Source organism: Cyrtonyx montezumae, unplaced genomic scaffold (genome assembly GCF_038088225.1).
Source record: "Cyrtonyx montezumae isolate F1298 unplaced genomic scaffold, pur_monq_1.0 scaffold_3, whole genome shotgun sequence".
NCBI lineage: Eukaryota > Metazoa > Chordata > Aves > Galliformes > Odontophoridae > Cyrtonyx > Cyrtonyx montezumae.
Window position 1 is genome coordinate 42065754 of NW_027072034.1, and position 12802 is coordinate 42078555.

The window sequence follows — 12802 nt, forward strand, 5'->3', positions numbered from 1 at the left end:
GCTGCATCATTTCTTGTAAAAAAAAATCCACCACAGTTGTGCATATGCATCTGCTGATTTGCTATTAAATGAAATATCATCCAAGAGACTAACATGTTAAAATGTAACTATACAAACTGCTCTGAGTGAATATATAGCTACAAATCAGACTGATGGATCTGCTTATATACCTGGAAAGACTACTAAAAAGCACACTGATGCTTTACTATCTATGAAGGTGGAGGATTGTTAAAAATGTGGACTTCCAAAGCAAGAAGTGTAAAATGGGTCCACACCAATAAAGCCACTGTGGTGCAACATCAGTTCTCAGAAAGGTGCATTCTGTAAACTGCCCCTCCAGCCCACGGTACCCCAAGTTCATACCGTGTGCTTGCCAAAGACTCTGCCATTTCTGTCTTTGTTTTTAAGCAGCACATTTATTTTGGACAGAGAGAGGGAAAAATAGCCCATAAAGTTCCCACTGTTATGAAAAACAGAAACAATTGCTAGAGTTACAAGCTCCTCACGGACTGAGCCAGAAGATGAACAGCTCTTATTCTCCACTCAGCTCAGCACAGCTAACCAAAACTTAGAAATCCAGCAACGCTGCAGTCAAGTCCATAAAACCTGATGCTTACAGAAAGTGTTATTGCCAAACTGAACCTAACTGTAACTGAACAGCAGCTGTAACTGTCAACCCATCAGCTCTTGAGAACCCTTTCTCCCCAGTATGTTTTCTTGCAGCAGCCTGGTTTACAGTCTTCACATAGGCAGAATATAAAGCATGATAAGTGTAGTAAGCATTGCAGACATCAAAGCAAGGCAGCACTTGATGAACACTGTTAAATACTAATCTGCCTAATTATGCAGTTTGCTTTGAAAAAGTAATGTCACTTCTCTTTCCATAGTTTCATTCCTCTAAGTCTAACTAAGAAAACATGCAAGGTAATGAAATTAGTCTCAAAGAGTATTTGAGGGTCCTCCATGTGACGATGTACCTACAGAGCCTGGCAAGTGCTAGGCAGTGCCAGTCTTTTCCCCAGAGGCAAAGCTGTTCTATTTTCTTCAAACTTCACTAAAGCACCCAAAAAAAAAAAAAAAAAAAAAATAGAAGTCACCATGAACATCACATTTCAGCATATGATCTCCATTCCACTTACCTCTACTACACCATGTTCAAGATTATTCAGTTTTCTTACCCATTAACTAAGCTCTCTTGCGTCTTCAGTGTCCTTCAGTACTTGATCAAACTAGACCTGAATTGCAAGGTTGATTCCAACTACGACTTTTTGTAAAATAAGCTTAAGGTAAGAACAATGTAGTTGTCCTGAGACCGTGCACTGAGTGTCCAAGAAAGAGCCCAGCTGAAGCAGATATGACTCCCCACATATCTTTGTCTGCCAGAGGCTCCTACGGTCATGAATCTTAAGGGGAAAATTTGATCTCTTTGTTTCTCTGCGTGGAAGCAAGCTGGGAGTCCAGCACAGCTGAGGGCTGTGTCACACAGCGCCTGTGCATCAGAAGCAGGCAAGCTCTAACTGACTTCCCCACTTCTTATTTCAGAGAAAATGTTTTGAGCAAGTATGAGGAGTGGTTAGGAAGGGGTATGTCTCCCCTCAAAAATCCCTCTTCCACATGGCTGTACAGACTCAAAACTGATTATAACTGCGCAAGCTTTCCCTATTAGGAATAGCTGAAAGAATGCTGGAAGCAGCTGCTGCTATTCCTTGGAGCACACAGCGAACTGCACTTGGTGTTTTCTGTCTGGCCTTCTCATACAGCCAGTCTGCAGTTTTTTTAAACACCTTTAAAAACTTTTTGCTCCAACAAGCAAAGGAGCTATATTTATAACACCATTTTGACAAGAGCAATGCAGAGGCTATTTTACACAATTTGCTAGGAAAGAAAAAGCCTTGATGAAGGCACTACTTCATAAATAACGTCTGTCACGTTCACAGTCCGCATATACAATGCTGTCATCTTTAGTGCGTGGGCTGGAAGTGTAGGCAATTTGTGAAAAACAAACACTGAATCACCAATGATTTCAACTGCAGTTCCGCACTAGCTGGCTTTTCACCAAATAAGCATGCAGAGTGACAAGTTTGTTTCTCACTCCATACAACTTGGGACTCCATCAGGCTGCTCACTGAAGAGAAGTCACAGGTGATGGTGATGCAGAACGTGATTTTTTCCCCATCAATCTGCCCAGATGCTTTGTTTACTGCTACACCTAGATAGGCTGAGCAGACACGATCAGCCTGAGTGAGGCAGCCAGCATCCACGAGTCAGAAGCATATGCTGGACATATCTGGCAGCCACGAGTACTGCCTGCTACCACCACATGTGCACATCACACATCTCTATTTTCAACGACTTATGCAAAGCCCATGGAAGTCAAAGCATACACCTCAGCACTTTCAGAGCCTCATAGTTTAGACATCACATCCACGTAGCTTCTCAACTTCATTTCCAGTCTTTTTACACTACCTATGGCAGAGTGGTGCTAAGAACAGCCAGGGTGTCACCATGGAGCAAGGCACCATTCAAGTCTTCCAAAGAAAAACTGTCCTACTGAATAATCTTCTTATACAAGTACTGTCAGTTGATTGTGCTTGCTCTCAACACAAACCAAGGACACTGAAGGAAAACTTATCTCTCCTCTTCACAATGCTGTAGCCAGAGATCAGTCTCCTGCTGGTCATCTCAAAATTATGCTGTACATCAGTCCCACTTGACATCTTTCTTTAAAACCAAGTTTCTCCAGCCATTATGTCCTGTGTTATTAATCTTTGCATTTCCTCTAACAAAAATAATGTTATTTCCATAACTAGAAATGGAGACATACTCATTCAGAAACTCACTCGCTCGAGCCATATGAGGAAGGAACTGCCACTTTCATGCTCTGCAAACAAGCTATCTAAAAATCCCCAACGTTTTCTGGTAGTCTGCAAGAAGACAAAATAAAGCGGGAGTGAAGAATACAGTTAGGCCGTCCCCCTTGTATTTATGAGGTCCAGACAAGCTTTTGTTCCTTTAACTCCATTAACATATCTATTGATTATTACTAATTGGAACTATGCATTGACAACAAGAGTTTCCTGCTCAGAAACAGAGGAATCCAGTGATATATGTTGAGTTCTGTTTTAAATCAGGCTTCTTCAGATTATTCAGACAATAATAATGCTCTTTCCAAAAATACGAAGGTTCCATTTTGGCACACAGACTACATCTAGACTTATTTTTACATCGTTAATACATTTGTATTAGCTACCAGAGTACCTGGGGAATTTTCTTTTTTCCATTTTTTTTCCATTCCAACAATACTCTTTTCAGTAATATACAACTTTCTATTACAATCAAACCAAACCAAAACACTACTCAGGATGGAACGTAATCTAATAAATACAGTATATGGAGAGGCTATGTTCTTCCCAGAGGACTCATAAATATTCTTCTTAAAACTTACAACTGACCGTGGGGTAAAGTATCATTGAGAAACTGATCAACCGATTCTGATACTGAAAATTCAACATTCACAGACAAGCTGTATGTAACTTTTAATGTGTTTCTTAATTATGCAAAATTCCAAGGAACCTACACCCCTCTTGGATGAGATTAGGAGAACTAAATTAGCAGGCAGCCAAGAATTCCTCTGGCTGATCTCTTGTTACACCAGTGACCAATGCTGGCCACGAACGCCTCATGGGACTGTCAGAAATAGCTTCAGAAATATAATTGACCAAAAATCTCTCCCCCTTTTTTTTTCTTTCAGTGGAAAATAAGGCTTCTGTCTTAGAAAACAGTCACAAAGAATATGTTTTCTGTGGAAAAAGTGGTGGCTTGGTGAAAAAGTTCAAAGAAGTTTGCAGCTAAGAAAGATGTTTTCACTCAAAAACCCGCTGGTGTGTCTCATGGGAGCTGCAATTCCAGTGCCTCTCATGCTCTGCTACCTTTCCCACCCTGATCAGTGTTCTCACGACAGATCCCTTCCCTGACCTCAAAGGGCAACACCGCACTGCCAGAGATCAATGTCCCTTACAGCTCATCTCATCACATAGAGCCTGGAGCATCAAAAACATTCATTATAGCTTCCAGGGGTCACAGCAGTGCTATTTTAAATAAAAATGCTCTCAATCTTTGTATTTCCAAAGAAAGCAATTGAAAAATGCTATGTCAGTGTTTCTTGGATTCCTTTGAATTATACTGGGGAGCCCCAGAGATAAACTGGGCATTCACAGCCATGGAAGGTTAGGCTCACTAAGCTCTGGTGACACAGTTCATTCAAAAAGAAAAGTAAGTACTAGAAGTACAAGAACCTCACTTAGCTTTACACTTGATGTGTTCCTAAGATCTGTGAAAACATAGAAGTGGTAGCAAGTTGCATATGCAAACAAGGCACTTATATCTGAACCATCTGGTCTGGTAGCCACAAAACACCCCATAATGCTCCAGAGACTGTCTGCATCTATCCCACAGACTCTAAAATGCAGAAAGCAAGATAAAGCAATTAACATATTAACTCCTTTTATTATTATTATTTTTAATAGTTTTAATAGCACTTTTAAGTGCTGTTAGTAGAAACTGATGACTTCAAAAGAGATAATGTGAGTGCTCTGACAAGTCATATTTGGATCTAATAAAAGCCTACATCGTGAGATAAATTAAAAGAGAACTTGAAGCAGCATCTCTGTTTCTAGAAAACGAAAGCTGTGAGGAGCTGCAGGGACAGTGAAACGGGTGGAGAGGGGGAAGAGGTGCATTCCCATCCCCAAAGTAACAGAAGCAGGGTTTGTTTGGACATGCCCATACTGCTGCCATCAGGAGTGCAGCACATGAGGAGTGCACTCTGTTTTATCCCTGTTTCAGACTTCTGAAGCCAGTCAAACATACTCTGAGTATGAAAAACTCACTTCACAACTCTGCTTTTGTATAGGCTGTATAGCACCTTTTCCCTCAATAGAGGTCCAACAACCCGCATTGCTGCGAGCAGCAGCGCTGGGCAGAGGGGCAGTTGCAGGCCATCGGCTGCTTCTGGTTGAATCACAAGGCAAACTCCCTTCTTTGGGCACGTTTACATCTCCTATAGGCAAAAGAAGCACATACACAGGACTACGGATTCAAACCATGTTTTGCAAAATTGCACACTAGATCTTGAAAGAGTGCTCGGTGAGAAGAGGGCACAGCAAAGGGCTCTTTCAGCCCTCACCATAAGTGGGGTCTCCAGGGAGGCTGTCAACAGCTGCCACACACCAAACCACACCAACATGGACACAGCCCCAGAGCCTGCTTTTGAAATGTGGCACTGGGGCATCAATGAAGCTTATAGCAAAGTGCCTGGTCCTCAAGCTCCAGAAAGGCAACTTTACATCTACAGCCTCCAAATGAAAGACAAACAAGCTCAGAGGCAAACCAAAGGCCTATTTTTAGATGAAGGAACAACACAAAACATTTCCAGCACCTCTCCTTACCCACTCTCCCCTCGCAAGCTTTTGTTGAGGACTGCCAAATGCTCTCTGCTCCTATTTAAAATTTTTAATGGCAATCTAACAGACGGCCCCAACTCAATTATTTTAATCTGCCCATGATGAGTGGCCACAGCAGCTGCTCCCCTCCTCTTATCAACCTTATTAATTCTGTAATTTAAATACACTTTAGTCAGTTGAAGGATCTACACAAGCCTCTTTTCAAGTCGTTTTACTTTTCATTACAGAGTGAGGAAAGTGCTTAGAAAAAAATGAAGGAACCAACAGCGTAGGTTTTAAGAGACGAGACTCCTGGTAAAAAGGGCAGGCAAACACAGGAAGTTAAAGAGCTTTCACTGCAATATCCTTGCAAAATCAACAACTACTTGAAAAATGAGGTTTGTTGCTGGGTCCCACATTATTGCAATATAAAGAGCTCCTCATCCTACATACACAGAGCACCACAGTATATCGCTCTGGAACTTTCATCACGCTACACTAACATCAAAATATAAGCATTTCAGCCTATTGTCAAAGATTTCGGTTAAGATAAAGGCAAAATTCATTTTGAGGTTTGAGCTAAATAGTCCTTATCTGCATTATGCCCGTTGGTGAGCCAAGGGAGAATATTTTACACACCTCATTAATAATAGTAAGGTTTATTCAAGGGGAACTCAAGCCATAAGTGTGTATTTTGAAATACAAAAAGATTGGAGAGCTTCCTACACTTCAGTATCACTGCAAGGAGTTCCTAACAGACTGCAGATGAATTTTAGCTGATTGCTTTAGATGTACTCTTTGTTCCCTGAATCCCCAAGGAACAGATTCAAGAGCTGTCTGTGCTGGGGGGATGCTACAGTACGATAATTTCCATCAACTGAAGTTGTGGCTATTTGTTCAAAACCAGAGGAGAACAGAAAAAAAGCACAATATAAATAAAGCCTTTAAAGACTTTACTCAGATCTGAAGAATTCAACAGCTGCATCCCATTCAAGAAATGGATCAGAATAAATATCCTCAGCTATGAGAGCGACTTTTAAGGGACCAAGCTGAAAACTCAGTATATTTCTAAAAGAAGACACTGGTTTTAAAGGCATCTATAATGCTGTCACTGTTAACAATATTTTTACAAGTCAACTTTATGACAGTTGGTATTTTCCTAAGAGTTTTATCTCCAGGAGATAAGTTAGTGTAGGTAAATCTCACCTTCAGAGACATGTCTGCAAGCATGTTTTGCACACTTCTGCCTTAGTAGTGCTTTTTACTACAGCTCTGTGTCGTGTGGAAGTACTCTGATGGATTGATACCATCAGCAAGACGCATGACCCTGGCTTAGGGAATTACAGTCCCTGTAGACAGGATATACATTGATACAGATGGATACCAACACTCAATGATGTTTGCAGATGGATATTGAGAAGATAAAAAAGCATCTATTAAATGAAATTATACGTTCATTATTCCACAGAAGGTTATTTTCATTAAACTTCTCCATTCAAATCTTGCACCGAATAAACTTTAAACAGAAACTCCTTAAGGCTGCTCCTCTGTGACTTTTCCCACAACACAAAACTAATGATTATGATTGCTGTTATCGCTTTTATTACTATTAAACCATACATCATTCATTATACAATGAATTAATTTATCCTTGAGGAATCCCATAGACTTTGAGAAGTTTTACCCTTTTCACGTGGCAGAATAACTATAGTCAGCAGTCACCGAAGTGTTTCAGATGCGTACAGCTTAGCTCAGGGACAGATCAGACCCACAGTGGGACTCCCATCAAAGTACAGGCATCCATATCTAAACTAGGCACTGTAACTGAGTTCCAACTAGTGGTGAGGAACAGCAGTTTGTAGGGATGCCCTCTCTTTTGTTTGGCTTACAGAGATGAGAACAAAACTCCAGAAGTACCTTTCTACATCCCTCTCATTCACAACCAGGAGCCAGTACAGACATTTACATCTACAGCGTGGCTCAATTGTAGACATAAAGTGACACAAGACAAGTTCCACGTTAAAATACCACTTTTCCCAGTCGTCAAGTGCTGATACTTTCCTCTGAGCTCTAACCTTTTCCAGCCAGGTAGCAGGAAGATGATGAACATAGTTATCAACAGTCATCTCCACAGCTGCCTGATGAAACAACAGGGTTTTTGGCAAGCTCATCAGCACACTTCCCAAGGCGGAGTGTTTGCTCAGCTGCAGTCCCTCCTCTGATCCCTAAACCAAGTGGCTCCAGCCTGGTCAGGCCATCAGTACCTCTACTGCAACAAGCCCTCCTTGCAGAGCCCAGCCTGCCTCTCAAATGAAGCAGTAGAAAATGGCTCCAGGCCATTCTTCATTTTAGGAACTTCATACCCAGCAGTAAAAATGTCAGCTGTGGATGAACCTGCCTTTGCTCAGTTCATTGCTTGTTCTAATTCCCTTCAGTCCAATTGCCATTTATAGCAATGGAACTGGGTGGAGCTGCTGAGTCCATCCCTGGGAAGACAGAGATCACAGACAGTGTTCTTCAACTGCTGCAGCAGTTATTTTCCCCTGGGAACTGGGCACACACTGCAATATTACAAAATAAACTGCAGTTGGTCTCAATTTTTAATTATGCTACTACTGTTTTTCATCCAATTTGGTGCCAAACTCTACAGGAAGATTTTCCAGCACCATAAAAATTTACCTTGAAAACTGTCCCAATGAGTTCTAAGAATATGAACTGTCACAAAAATGAATGGCAGATTTGCAGTAACTTCACTGAAAGTAGGATTGTGCTCTTTTTTTCAGCAGTGCAGAACATAAAATGATGGATGCCACAATTAAATAGTCATCAAACATTAATGTGTTAAACTTCCACTTGTGATGCATGATGTTGTTATATAGTTAATAATGAGGAATTGAAACCAATAGAAACCAGTAATAGATTAAAGCTTTCTTGGCTTTATCCATCCTTTCTGAAAAAACATTCATAGCCAAAAACATGAAAAGAACCAGAGATCTTTTTAATTCCCTCAGGGGCTTTGTTATTGCCAGCCCATTCTATACAGAAGATATTCAAGTTACAGCAGGCTTTACAGAGAAGCATGCAATGCAGAAATGCAAAGAACATCCATACGTTCTAATGATATAGGTAACACCACCTTCCTCCCACTCCTTTTCCAAAATGCTAAAGCTGTCTTCTATATGAAAGCAAAACAGAAGACAATAGTACAAATACCATCCACAGTTCACACTTGAGAGAGTATGCTATTTAAAAACAAATAAAGTCCCAAGCTGCTCTTTCTAAAAGCAAGCTCCATTTTTTTTCTACTAGTTAATAATTACTGAAGAATTTTCTCAAGTTTATTGATGGTGGGAAAGAGAAGTACAGTTAGAGCATTATTTTCTTGTAGAGAACTGAAATAATACTTTTTCCAGATTTCCACAGAGATGTTCAGTGGAAAAATGCCCAGTATCCTAAAACACTTCTCTCTGGAAATTAACTTCACTCTTTCCTTCCCTTATAGTCTTTTATAAACAAGCAGAAAAGCACACAATAGAAGAATATACAGTCTTTAAAAGCACATTAAAATGTATAATATAATTTGTGTATCTGAGATGTCCATCAGGAGAAAGCATAGTATGCAGTACTCCAAACAAATAGAGCTAGAAAGTCTTTGGTTTTTTTTAATATTGTTTTTCAGCGTTACTCCAAATGAGAACCAACAAGTTATGCTTTGTTTCATACAAATAGCTGCATAACAAAAAGAAAACTCCTGTACCCAAGCACTAAGCACTAAGTTAAAGTACTAAGATGCCAACTACTGATATATTAGAGTGTCTATATGTCTCAGGTTCAAATCTTCTGGTAAGTATAGAAATAACTCAAGGAACCATCCATCACACCTCCCATTAAAGTTTTCTTTATAAAACGTGCCTACTTGTTTTTTTCACTGTACTGTGGTCAAGAGAGTAAGAAGTATTCCAGACTGTGCAAGATAAAGAGTTCTTAAAACTTCACGTTATCCAGACAAAACCTTTCTCAGAAGTCCAGGAGAGAGAGGACAGGAGGGGGAAGAAAGAATAGAAAAGAAGAGGGAATAGGCACTGGCCCAGCTCATTTATCTTACCAGAGAAAAGAAGCGGGACAAGTTCCAGATTAGCTAACCACTTAAACCACATCATGTCACACTACTGATTTAACTTTACATTGCTTCTTGTGACCTGAACAAACCCGTAATAAATGCTGCTGCACTCAGAACTAAAGGAAGCATCTCACCGTGCTGCCCCTTTAACAGGCTGGCATCACTAAGACACAAACAGCTCTGCCTGAGAGTGGAGAGCTGACAAAGGTTGTATTTCCAGCCAAAGCACTAGTGCAGTGGAATGTCTTTTTCCTTAAAGGAACAGTGGATTCCCATGCACTGCTCTGCTCAGCCCTCTAGCAGCAACCAGCTGTCAGGGCTAGGGCTTGCTGGGACCCCACAAAAGTTCTCTCTGCCTCTGCGAAACAGATACCGAAGGAGCTGTTAAACACTGATGTGTGAGATTCCTGGTCTTAGCATAAAGCAAGTTCCTGCAGCCATTCTGGCTGCTTGAGTTTGTTAAAATACAGGCTGTGCGTACCGGCAGGCTCTCCTGTCTTCACGACCTTAAAAGTTAATTTAGCCCTGTGCCAATATTTCATGTTCACTGGGGAACGTGCAACGCAGGAACTGTGGGAATAAAGAAATGACTCAGTTTGGTTTGACTCTGAACAAGCCTCACATTTTTCATTTCCCTCATTGATGCTCTCCATCATAAGGACTAGGAGTGCGCCTAGGGGAAACAAAGTGAAAGTAAGTGGAAGAAAAGGTTATCAGAAGTGGTCAGCATGGATTCATCGAGGGGAAACCATGCTTGACCAGTGTGGTAGCCTCCTGTGATGTCATGACTCGCTAGGTAGATGGGGACAGAGCAGTGAATGTTGTGTACCTTGACATCAGCAAGGCTTTTGACGCTTTCTCTCATAACATCCTCATAGGTAGGCTTAGGAAGTGTGGGACAGACAAGTTGACAGTGAGGGGGATCAAGAACTCAGAGGTTGTGATCAGTGGTGAAGAGTCTGGTTGGAGGCCTGTGGCTGGTGCCAGTCTTGTTCAACATCTTCATCATGACCTGGATAAGGGGATAGAATGAACTCTCGGTAAATTTGCTGATGATATGAAACTAGGAGGAGTGACTGACACACCAGAAGGTGCACTGCTATTTAGCATCAAGCTGGAAAAGCTGAGGAGTTGGGCAGAGAGGAACCTAATGAGGTTCAGTGAGGACAAGTGCTGAGTCCTACACCTGAGGAGGAATAACTACACACATCAGTACAGGTTAGGGGCTGACCTGCTGGAAAGGACTTGGGTGCTGGTGAACAACAGGGTGACCACGAGCCAGCAGTGTGCCCTGATGCCCAAGAAGGCCAATGGTATCCTAGGGTGCATTAAACAGAGTGTGGCCAGCAGGGCAAGTGAGGTGATCCTCCCCCTTTGCTCTGCCCTGATGAGGCCACATCTGCAGTACTGTGTCCAGTTCTGGGATCCTCAGTTCAAGAAAGACAGGGAACTTCTAGAGAGGGCCCAGCGGAGGGCCACAGAGATGACTGGGGGCCTGGAGCATCTCCTTATGAGGAAAGACTGAGACAACTTGGACTGTTGGAGAAGAGAAGACCAAGATGGTATCTTAACAATGCTTATAAACATCTACAGGACAGGACACAAGTGGATGGGACCAGGCTCTTTTCAGTGGTGCCCAGTGATGGGGCAAGGAGCAACAGGCACAAACTGGAACACAGGAAATTCCATACAAACATGAAGAAAAATTTCTTTACTGTGAGAGCAACAGAGCACCAGACAGGTTGTGGAGACTCACTTTTTGTGGATACTCAAACACCCCCTGGAGACATTGCTGTGCAACCTACTGTGGAGAGCCTGCTTTAGCTGGGGGTGAGAGTAGATGATCTCCAGAGGTGCCTTCCAACATCTGTGATTCTGTGAAAAGCTGGGTGGGAACAATGTCCACCCCAGTTGCCATCAGTTTCAGGTTTCTAACTATGCTCACAAACATCATATATTGTCCTGTTTTTCTCCAGTGCTTTTCTCTAGTCCTGCTGCATTTTGGTAACGGCTCCCCCTTCAACCCCAAAAGACATGAACAGCAAATAACTGCAACTCCTCCAAACAGAAAAGAAAAACACCATTGTATTCTTTGCCCTTACTAACACAATCAGCACAAAAAGTCTTCAGTAGCCTCTGATCTGTGTACCTACAGCTGCCTAGGCTTACATTATGCTGTCATAAAATCAACAAAACTACACATGAAATAAATACTGAAACAGTCATTTTTTTATAGCAAGATGCTTGAAAGGTCAGTTTGCAGTACGCTGATGTTGAAGAAACCATTACTGATCAGAATGTTTTGACAGGCTTTTATTTAAGCATCTTTTTTCATTATTTAGGACCACATTTTGAGTGCAAAAAAATAACACAAAGTGGTTGTTTCCTACTGACCTACCACCAGATTTGACCTCACTCCTATTTGCTCATTCCAGATTGAATTCAATAAGGCTATTAAATCACTCAGTTTTTGTCCCCATATAAACACAGCCAGGGTCTGCTCCTTTACCCTCAGTTGCACTGCAGTCCCTCCATTCTTTATCACTACATATCTTATGTACAAAAGACAAACTCCAGAAAGCAGACATCTACCTGGCCAATAACATTTTATTATAACCTAAATCCAAGAACAGATAATTTATTGGTCCTTTGGACAGCCACCATAGATTTTCAAACTCCACAAGCCAAAAAACATTCATCTAAGCTATCATGTGGATTTATACTGTGTTGGATCTGGATCTGTTCTCTAAATCCTGGACACTGTGTCCCAGTAAAACAACCCAGCAGCAACCACTGTGACACACAAATACAGAGGGGCTCTGACGAAGCTACACCTGCCTGCTTAGGAACTTTTGCCAGTGGGGACAGCAACATAAAATTTTTAAACAAGTATGTTCCATCTGTGTGTTCGCAGTGCAGCAGTGGTTTAAACAAAAGATCTCATACATTTAGAAGACTGCATTATCAAAATAGAATTAAAGGAATGAGACTACATCATTGTTATAGGTTGAAAAGTAGGAAAGGAGGATAAAATAAGGACAGAGATCTTGTAACTTCACCCTGTTCACACCCAGGCTGCATTATGCTATGACTCTTCGTGAGCTTGGGGACAGCCCACAAAGTTCCTAATGCACAGTGTTTACACATTAGCAAATTAAACTAGCTAAATGAAATAATAAGACCTACTGAAAGACAGTATAAGAAGTTATGACCTGTTTTAACCTGCTACATCTTTAACAAG

The 12802-nt window shown here is 41.4% G+C and overlaps 1 protein-coding gene across 3 annotated transcripts in view; it reads right to left on the minus strand.

The window, feature by feature from the left end:
• The window catches only part of ARHGAP6 (Rho GTPase activating protein 6), a 287722-nt gene that overhangs the window by 65423 nt on the left and 209497 nt on the right, over positions 1 to 12802 (minus strand). The window contains exon 1 of one of the 3 annotated variants that reach the window (XM_065741367.1): positions 1179 to 1512. The exons of the other annotated variants lie outside the window; for them this stretch is intronic. The gene's annotated coding sequence lies outside the window, so the exon portion shown is untranslated. Of the gene's footprint in view, positions 1 to 1178; positions 1513 to 12802 lie in introns of those variants that run through there. 3 annotated transcript variants of the gene reach the window in all.